The sequence below is a fragment of the Cryptomeria japonica genome, chromosome 10, assembly GCF_030272615.1.
Source record: "Cryptomeria japonica chromosome 10, Sugi_1.0, whole genome shotgun sequence".
Taxonomy (NCBI): domain Eukaryota; kingdom Viridiplantae; phylum Streptophyta; class Pinopsida; order Cupressales; family Cupressaceae; genus Cryptomeria; species Cryptomeria japonica.
Genome location: NC_081414.1, coordinates 877,549,047 through 877,558,829, shown reverse-complemented (window position 1 = coordinate 877,558,829; position 9,783 = coordinate 877,549,047).

Here is a 9,783-nt window from a genome sequence, read left to right as displayed (position 1 = left end):
TGCTAAATGTGTTTCAAGGGTTAAGAAAGCAAGGCTACCCTCTTTTGTAAAGAATGTTGATAGAAGAATTAAGCTAGGCATGCATAGAAAGTGACAAAGATTCGCTTATAAACTGAGATAGGGATATAGGATGAAGCTGCGGACCTGGAATTAGCAATAAAATGTCGATACGGCGCTGTCCTGCAAATTTGAGCAAAAGTTGTCGGGACGATGGCGCCCAAGCGCCACGGTCCTCCGAAAAATCCGCGAAACGAAGGGGGATCTGTTCGTCTCTGCACAAGGATTCCAGATCTTCAATTTCAGCCGCGTACCTGCAACCTACACACAGAAAAGTGAAGACGATTGGGGGGTTAGGGATTAGGGGTTTGCCTTTAGGTCAAACCCCGGTTTTGGAATTAACCAAGAAATGAGCAATGTTGTAAATGTAAATGTCTGTAATGTAAAACAAGTACTAATACCTTGTTGTAAGGATGTTTGTATCCTTATGTGCGAAGGTATAGATGTTGTATGTTGTAGTAGTATGTAGTAAGTGATCTCCTCTTCAATGGTTGAATCCTTGTCTTGAATGCAACACTTAGCCTTGAATGGAGACTTGAAATGATCAATTGCTTGAAGGAATGCTTGAATGCTTGAATGCTTGAGTATAATTTCCACGCTTTTTTCATCATGTCGAATGAAAGAGGAAAATGTCATTTATATACTTGTCAATTAGGGCTGATAGACTGATTTTCCTGACCTTAGGCCGACCAGGAAATACAATTTTCCAATTTGCAAACATAAAGACCCGAAGTCCAAAAGAGACCGGGCCCAAAACAGGACCCAGGGACTAGGGCGCTGGGCACCATGGTCCTGGGGGACCAGGGCGCTGGGCACCATGGTCCTGAAGGACCAGGGCGCTGGGCGCTCTGGTCCCACCTCCAGGGACAGCAGGGTGCAAAGGAGGTTCAGGCCAGGGTGCAAGAAAATGCAGTTTTCAGTGTCATAATCAGGTTTCGGGGTCTCCATTCAGGTTGCATGTTGCGTCGCCATCGTGAAGACCGAAATGCAGTCGAAATTGCAAGTGTCGCAATTTTAGGACGCTACATTTAGCCCCCACTTTAGCGGGAGTATAAGCGTACGCTCATACTTCCGGTAAAGTACAAGGAAACAACATTGAAAGACTTTCACCACGTCAAGGAGGCAAGACACACCAAGCCCCCAGTGGACTAAGGATCTTATGACTTCGATTGACAAAGTAAAAGGGAAGATCACGAGGGAGAACCATGACTGTCAGTAGTAAGGTTCCCTCACTATGAGTCATGCAAGAGAAATACCGAAAATTTTCAAGGCAAAGCTGAGTTCTCCAAGAAATTTTCATGTATCCTAAAGGGATAGACAGGGTGTATGCCCCCCTACGTTAAAGCGATCGCACATGCCTCAACGGGGGTGATTGTTTTAATGTAGTGATACACATAAGAAATGAGAAAGGAAAGGAGCACGTTATCGCAAGGATTTAGCCCCCAAGTGTGAGATAAACCCAAGGATAATAGACACAAAACACAAAGCACGAGGTGACTTTGCTTTCCTCGGGGTCAGTATGCTGTATGATAATTCATGTATATCATATGTATGTATGCATAATTGTTCTTCATTCCCCAATCAAGGAAGGTCACCTAGAAGAAGGGAACACATGTGTCTTTTGAGTCAACATGAGAGAGACCAAAAGAGATCTCAATGCTTTGCATCGTCCTCAAGTAGACAACACTAAGGACAACAAATAGAAGAATGAGAATAACATATAGAAGAAGTAACAAAAGAGAGGAGGAGAGAATCTGCTATGCTAATGTAACTAGTCTAGCACGCCATCTACCCCCCGATCTTGCTGATCAATGTTTCGGGAAGGTAGGGAACACGCTAGAGGAGGAACATCCAACACAGCAGATGGAGCTATCACAAGATCCAAACAAGGGCTATGTTCATGTTCCAAGCCACGTTGTTCTTGTCTAGGAGCTAGGATAAGTGCTTTAGAAAATTCATTAGATAAATGGTTATCAATATCAACAAGTTCATATTCACTATCAGAAGCAAGAGGAGTAACATTTTCATCATGAATAACATTTTCATCTATAGCATCATCAAGATTTATAAAAATAGGGTCTTTAATTCGCACAGGATCAAGACCATCATGTATCTTATGTTTTGGAGATTTTGGAGAAAATGGAATAATGCTTGTTGAAGGTGTTTTTGGGGATTGCAAAGTTTGAGAAGCAGCTGCTTGAGCTCTAAGATGACGCTTTCGTCGGTGTTCACGTGCAGAACGATTTCGTCTAGTCTTAGTAGGAAGTGGAGAAGATTGAGGAGGAGGAATGTTCTCATCCTTATCACTTGGGTGTTTAGGTTGTGGTCTCTTAGGCTGGATAATAGGAGAAGAAGAAGGTCTCTTCTCTCTATAAAAAGAAGGAGGAGGGACTGCTCCATACAAAGGAGGAATATTTGGTTTAGGAAGAAGACCAAGTCCATCATGACGAGGAGGTATAGGTCTACTCTTAGAAGGTTTATTCGGCATAGGCATAGTCACATCCATGGGAATGGGTTGGGAATCTTCTTGAGGAAAGACATTAGTTTTATCTTTCAAAGGAAGAACTTCCTTCTCAAGAATGATAGGAATATCAAGTTTGGGTGTTCTAGGTTCACTTAGAGATAGGATCATATCTGTTTTCCACTTTTGATAAGATTTGAAAAGATGATCACTTCGCGGAGGAAGAGATTGGAATTGTTTAGGCCAAAAGTAATCAATAAGAACGCTAGAAGTTCTTTCAGCTGGTTTAAAGAGACTATGATTGACAGTAACAACTTCACCATTATGGGGAAATTTCAAACACTTATGAATAGGAGAAGCAATAGCTTTCATGGAAGATAGCTAAGGATAGCCAAGCTTCACACGAAATTGTTCAGATGAAGGAATAATAGCAAAGTTCACATCAAGGGATTTGTTATGGACCTCAATAGGCAATGTAATAGAACCAATTGCAGGAGAAGAAAATGCATCAAATAGTTTCACAATCACATCTGTTTTGTCATAAATCACTTGATTCAATTGCAAAGTAAAAAGAAATTCTTCAGTAATAACATTAACCATGCACGAAGGATCAATAAGCACTTCACGACAAGGTGTATTCTTGACTTTTGCAACTATGTATAAAGGACCATCAGGTGCCCTAATGGTTTCACTGGAATCAAATGTGATGGAAGGTTCTTTAGGGTTTTCTTGCTGCTCTACAAAGTTAATCACATTCGGAGTCATAGACATGAGACCATCAGATGAGAGAGAGGAATCATTAGCCTCAATTGCATTAGAGGTATGAGAAGGTAATGGATCAGTGAAAATCTGAAGATTTTGATTAGGAGGAGCTACAGATGTATTGCCTTTATCATTCACTCCAGAAATAGAAATAGTGTTATTATCAATCAAATCTTGAATTTTACCCTTTAAAGAAAAACATTTTTCAGTATCATGCCCAGGCTGACGATGAAATTGACAAAAGGCTTTGTTATCAAAATAAGGTGAAGTAATCTTTGCAGGATCAATTTGCCTTATAGGAGGAAGAGTAAGCACATTTTGTTCCAATAACTTATTCATAATACTATGTGTGTATGGTGAAAATGGATAACAATAATAACAATATTGAAAGGCTAAAATGAATCCAACCACTAAACCCTAGCCTAACAATGAACAAAGATCCACCATAACATATGAAGATAACCTAAGACAATGCAAAATAACTCAAAATCACAAAGATTATACCATCACATGTCCAATAGGGTTTTGATCTCCATTCTTCCTATCTCCATTGATCTTGCTTGATATATTTGCTCTCAGATTTTTATATGCACAAGAGCTCAACAAAGAACGGAATGTGGTTGTAAGTGGAATTGTAGTGTAGCCAAGTACTCCAAAATCAGTCATTAGTCATTAGGGTTTGACAATGAAGAAAGCATCTCCTTAAATAGAAGACACAATAAGAAATGGAGGGATAAGATTGAGAGGTGTAAAAAGAGAGGTCGGCTATGATTAGAGGGTAGGTAAAAGAAATAATAAAATAATGAAAGGGGTAGGTAGTGTATGAATTAAGAGATGAATGACATGTGTCATGTGTAGAAAAAGATAATGAATTAATTAAATAAATAAAGATTTATTTAATTAATAGAAGAAATAGGACAATTAAATAAATAAAATATTTATTTAATTTAGGAAAGGGATAATTTAAATAAATAAATGTATTTATTTAAATGAGAAATAAGGCTAGAAGAGGATAAATGAATTAATTAAATAAATAAAGATTTATTTAATTAATAGAAGAATTAGGCTTAGATAATTAAATAAATAAAATATTTATTTAATTAGACATGACAATTTTGAGTGTCTACATTTTGCCCCTCTTTGAGACAATGTGGCTTGTCGCGTTGTTTCAAAGAAGATAAGATGAACTGATACAGAGTTGCCCCAGAATGGGAATGATGTGCCCCCTTGAGAGATTGGATGAAAATGTCTGAAAAGATTGCAGACAATCTCTCGATAAGAAAGAAAGGCTAGAAGGGATTGACCGAATAAAGTGACAAAGTCACGGGATAAGGAAGACTGACTCGGGAAATGAGAGCGAGGGCTAGGGTAGGCTATAAGATAGACCACGGGCAAAAGACATCCTCATTGTCATCCACACCCTTACAAGATCACAGTGCAGAGCGAAAAAAGAGCAGCAGCAGTCAGCAGCGATGGCTTTGGTTCATAGATTTGACCGCGTTCGCCGATTCTAGCGACCAGCAGATGCAGGAGAGCCGGTAAGTACCGCAAAACCTCCTCGTACTTTCACGCATTTCAAGTTTTGTCATTAATGCATGCTAGGTAGCAATAAATGTGCTAGGAATAGGATAGTTAAAAAATGCAAAAACGCGCAACCGCGTCTGTGTCAGTGCCACGCGCGTCTGTGTCCAACAGGCGCGTCTGTGTCGGGTCCAGGCGCGTCTATGCCTGGGACCGCGTTTATGTTGAATGCGAACGCGTTTGAGAATTGTAGGGGCGTTTATGTCATGTAGGGACGTCTGTGTTCCCTGGCCGCGTTTGTGCATGATATAGGCACGTATGTGTTCAAGAAGCGCGTCTGTGTTGCAGAAGCGCGTTTGTGCAGTCTATAAGCGTGTGTGTGAGCTTAAAGCGCGTTTGTGTGTCAAAATGCATAAGTTGAGTCTTTTTAGGGCAAATCGGCAGTTCTGTGATGAACATACGCTGTCGATTGGATAAGCTGCTGAGAGGATACACTCAAGCAGGTCCTCTAGGATGACTAGGATAGATCAAGGCACTTTGTGATGAACAGGGAGCACCAAGATAGGCAGCACTTTGTGATGAACAGGGAGTGCGAATGTGAGTAACACTTTGTGATGAACAGGGAATGTCACACACGTAGTACTTTGTGATGAACAGGGAGTACTACTAGGATAGATAGTAACACTTTGTGATGAACAGTGAGTGTCACTAGGATAGATAGCCATATGCATTTAGATAGCAAGTAGCATTTTGTGATAAACAGTGAATGCCACGATAACTAACATGATTGATTGGTTGACTGCAGGAGTATCTGCCTATGCTGGAGTCACGGGAGAGATTCCCATCGACTCAGAGGTTGCCACCAGAGTTGTCGATTCAGGATATGATTGCGATTGAGGAGATGGGTCTCACACGTGCTATATGTGCCCGAGTTTCGGACGAACATGGGTTTGCTGACTGCACTGGCGGAGAGATGGCACTCCGAGACTTGCACGTTCCATTTGCCTATGGGGGAGATGATAGTGACGCTGGAGGATGTCTACAGGATTTTGCATATTCCGATCGATGGAGAGTTGATTCCATACGATCGAGACGGAGACAGAGAGGCACTGAGATGGGTATTTCAGGATCCCGGGTTGGAGATGAGAGCAGGTCACGTGGCATGGGATACCATGACCGCGACAGGGCTAGCGTTGCCGGCTGTTATTGGAGGAGCCATCATTGGTTTCTTATGTCCAGACAGGGCTACACGGGGATTGGCAGTTGGCTAGGGAGGAGCATTGGAGACACTGATGACAGAGCACACCAGATATGCATGGGGGCCATGTGTCCTGGCACATTTATACTATGAGCTGCATCAGTTTGTTTACCACGGATCAGTGGGCTTGGGCTGCAGAGTGACTCTCCTACAGGTGTGGGCATATGAGCACCTTCCTATCACACGACCTATCCACTTCAGAGGCAGAGGGCATGGACGGAGTTTTGTGCATTTATACGATATGATTACATCACAGCCTCGGATTGGTCAATTGGAGCATTGGAGACGCGTCATAGATGACATTGATATGGTTATCTGGAGGCCGTACCTGGGGTGCGAGGAGTGGGATGACGACGCAGTGGAGCTACCCTATGCATTCAGGAGCAGGTATCTTATTGGGCGGATGCCCTACATTCTGGAGAGGCAGCTTGTTGACAGGGTATGCAGACAGTTCGGCCGGATCCAGAGGATGCCGCGAGGCTCGGGCATGTATGCCCGTACAGTCTGAGATCAGGTACAGTTCGGGCCACTTCTATCATATGATCAGGCCGTGACACAGATGGCCGAGATGATGCCATTACCGTGGGACATGTGGCCGGAGGTAGAGGATGTAGGGATGGACGCAGAGTATTCTGCATATTGGGCAGAGCATCCATTTCCGAGGTTGACAGATCCGGGAGAGCTGCTGGAGGGAGAGGTGGGAGGGGATGATGATGATGGTGGTGGAGGAGATGGAGGTAGGGGCCGGCGGAGGCGGAGGGGAGTAGTGGGGGAGAGGCGGGTGGCACCTCGGAGGGAGGGAGGACAGGAGAGAGCAGCCCAGGTGGTGAGGGGTCGAGGTGGATTGCCCCTACAGGTACCAGCAGCACAGGGTCCTAGAGCACAGGGACCTAGACAGGTGCAGGGACAGGAGCAGGTGCAGAGACAGGTACCTATTCAGGCACCTAGACAGGTACAGGGAGAGGCACAGGTACAGGCACCTGCAGAGGAGGAGCCACAGGCAGAGGCTGAGGGTGGAGATCCTGAGGAGGATGAGCTGCTAGAGCTGAGAGAGATCTGCCAGGGCCAGGCAGACGAGATTGCAGATTTGGTGCGGGAGAGAGATCGCCTCAGGATCAGGCTCAAGGACACAGAGCGGGAGAGAGACCAGGCCATCCAGCGATATACTGAGGCCGAGACAGCTCTCAGGGCAGGGAGGCGGGCAGCAGAGGATGCAGGGGCAGGCTACGCATATGTGCTGCGAGCTGGAGAGGAGATCGCCTACTGGAGGGATCTGTACTATGGTGTCGTGCCAACGGATCAGCGGGCGAGGAGCTTCCATAGATCGTCGTGCACAGCGACGGCTACGGGAGGGAGTCGTAGGAGGCAGGCATCCAGTGGTGGGGTCATGGGTCCTCCACCACCACCAGACAGGCAGGGGGATCCTGGAGCGGGACCATCTAGAGCTCAGACTTCGTCGAGGCCAGGCGGCTCCGAGGGAGGGAGTTCATCATAGCCATAGAGGGCTCCCTTTTGTATCAGTATATGTACCATTTTTGTATTGTAGACACCTGCGGGTGATTTTGTAGCCATATGATTCTTTTGACATCATTGTATCATGACACTTTTGATTATATATGAGAGATGATCCATTTTTGCGGCAGCTATATGCATGTGTACCTTATGTGATGAGATGTTCTTATGTGATGCATGTTTTATGATACGGATGCTTATATGATGTAATGCAATATATTTTTGTTCTTTTATGTTGTATATGTGATGCCTGATGCAAATGTGAATGTATGTAATGCAAATGAATATGATAATGCAAATGATTATTTACATAATGAAAATGTGAGATGTGCTAACATGTGTTGTATGCAGGATGTGATGCAATTGTGATATCTATATGTATGTATGAAATGCTTATATGTGGTGATGCAGGTGTAACTATATGAAATGCAAATGTTTTTGGTGTGTCATTATACTCAGTCATGTGATAGCGGGCTACGCGGACTCGAGAAGGACGATGGAAGTCAATCAAGAAAGGGGGATGGAAGACAGAAGATATGAACGTGAAAGAGCTTCTTGTGCGTTATCATCATTGAGCTTATTATGGCAAGTAGGTTATGACAATCGAGGCATTTGTTCGGCCCAGAAAGTCATTGTACCTGTTTGCATGGAGATAAGACAGTCACAAACAAGGAATGCCCCAGTTCATACTAGACTCACAGTGTCCTCATATCCTTGGACAAGTCATAGCATTACTAAAAGACAATCAACAGACAGCAAATGCAAATAGGTGACGATACCCCATCCTCGCCTTTCTAGTCAAAGACATCCTGGAGATAGAATCTCTAGTCAAAGACATCCTGGAAAAGCTAAAAGACATGTCACCAAAAAGATAAAATCAAAAGAAAACCAAGACTCGACACCAACATCCACTGTAGTCCTCAAGTTTAGTGTCTCTTGTCACTTGTTTAAGTCTTATTCGATTGTGGTCACAATGTTCACTTTCACAAAAAGGATAGATAGCACTGAACCATATGTTGTCTGAGTCTGTTGAAAGATTTGATTTTGTTGAAGCCCTTTGTTACTGCTGTGTCTCATCTGAAATTGACTGAATCCATGAAATTGATACTTTATTGTGGAGAAAATGGAACTTTATTGCAGACTGGCGATGCAGATGCTGCTTTATTGCGGATTGTGCATGGATAGACTTGAAGGAAGCTGGAAGAAACTATACTCCTCGAAACATGTGATGTTCTCAGTTCCACACCCATCACTAGACGTAGGATTTTGCCTTAGCCACAGATAGGATCTGATTTATTATGGATGGAAAGGGAGTGAAAAGGGATGGTTATGGATGGCTAACCAATCTTAGGTAGATCAATAACAAGCCATGATGGGAATGGGTAAGTTTATTGTGAACGAATAGGTTGTGAGTGTGTGCAAAGTGAAAGATGAAAGAGAATCCTGAAAGAGGGAGGAGCAAAGTCTCTACGCATGGCGCTGGTGACCCAGTTTTCACCATGGTACTTGCCCAGGGCGCCACCGAAGTGGTTTTCACCATTGGACGAAATTATTTCTCTTTACTTTTTCGATTTTTCAATTTTTTTGTTGTCACAAGGCGCCTGTTTGCCAGGTTTTCACCATGTAACGATTTTTTTGTTTTATAATTTTTTTTGTATTTTTGAATTTTTTTGATTTTTTTTTTGTATTTTTGAATTAGGATATTCCGAAGAGCTATGTGTAGAACCTGCGAAGGTGCATGCTGTTGATAGGATCCTCCAAGGGTTCACCTTCTGTAGTTGAGAGCTGATATGCCCCAGATCCATATACCGCTGTGATGATGTAAGGACCAAGCCAGTTTGGTTCGAACTTGCCCTTCTTATCTCTGTCTTGCTGATTCTTGGGGTTCTCTCTGAGGACTAAGTCACCTACCTCAAATGTGCGAGGCTTAACTTTGTGATTGTAACTGCGACTCATTCGTTGTTGGTAAGTCTTGAGATGATTAAAAGCAGTGTGCCTTCGTTCCTCCAGCAGTTCTAGTTCTTGTAAGCGAGAGACCCTGTAGTCTTCATCGTTGATTATGTTTCTCAAGGAGACCCGTAAAGAAGGTACTTCGACCTCAATAGGCAAGATGGCTTCAGAGCCGTAGACAAGTGAGTAGGGTGTAGCTCCTGTAGGTGTGCGGACACTTGTGCGATAGGCCCAGAGTGCAGGATTGAGTTGGATATGCCAG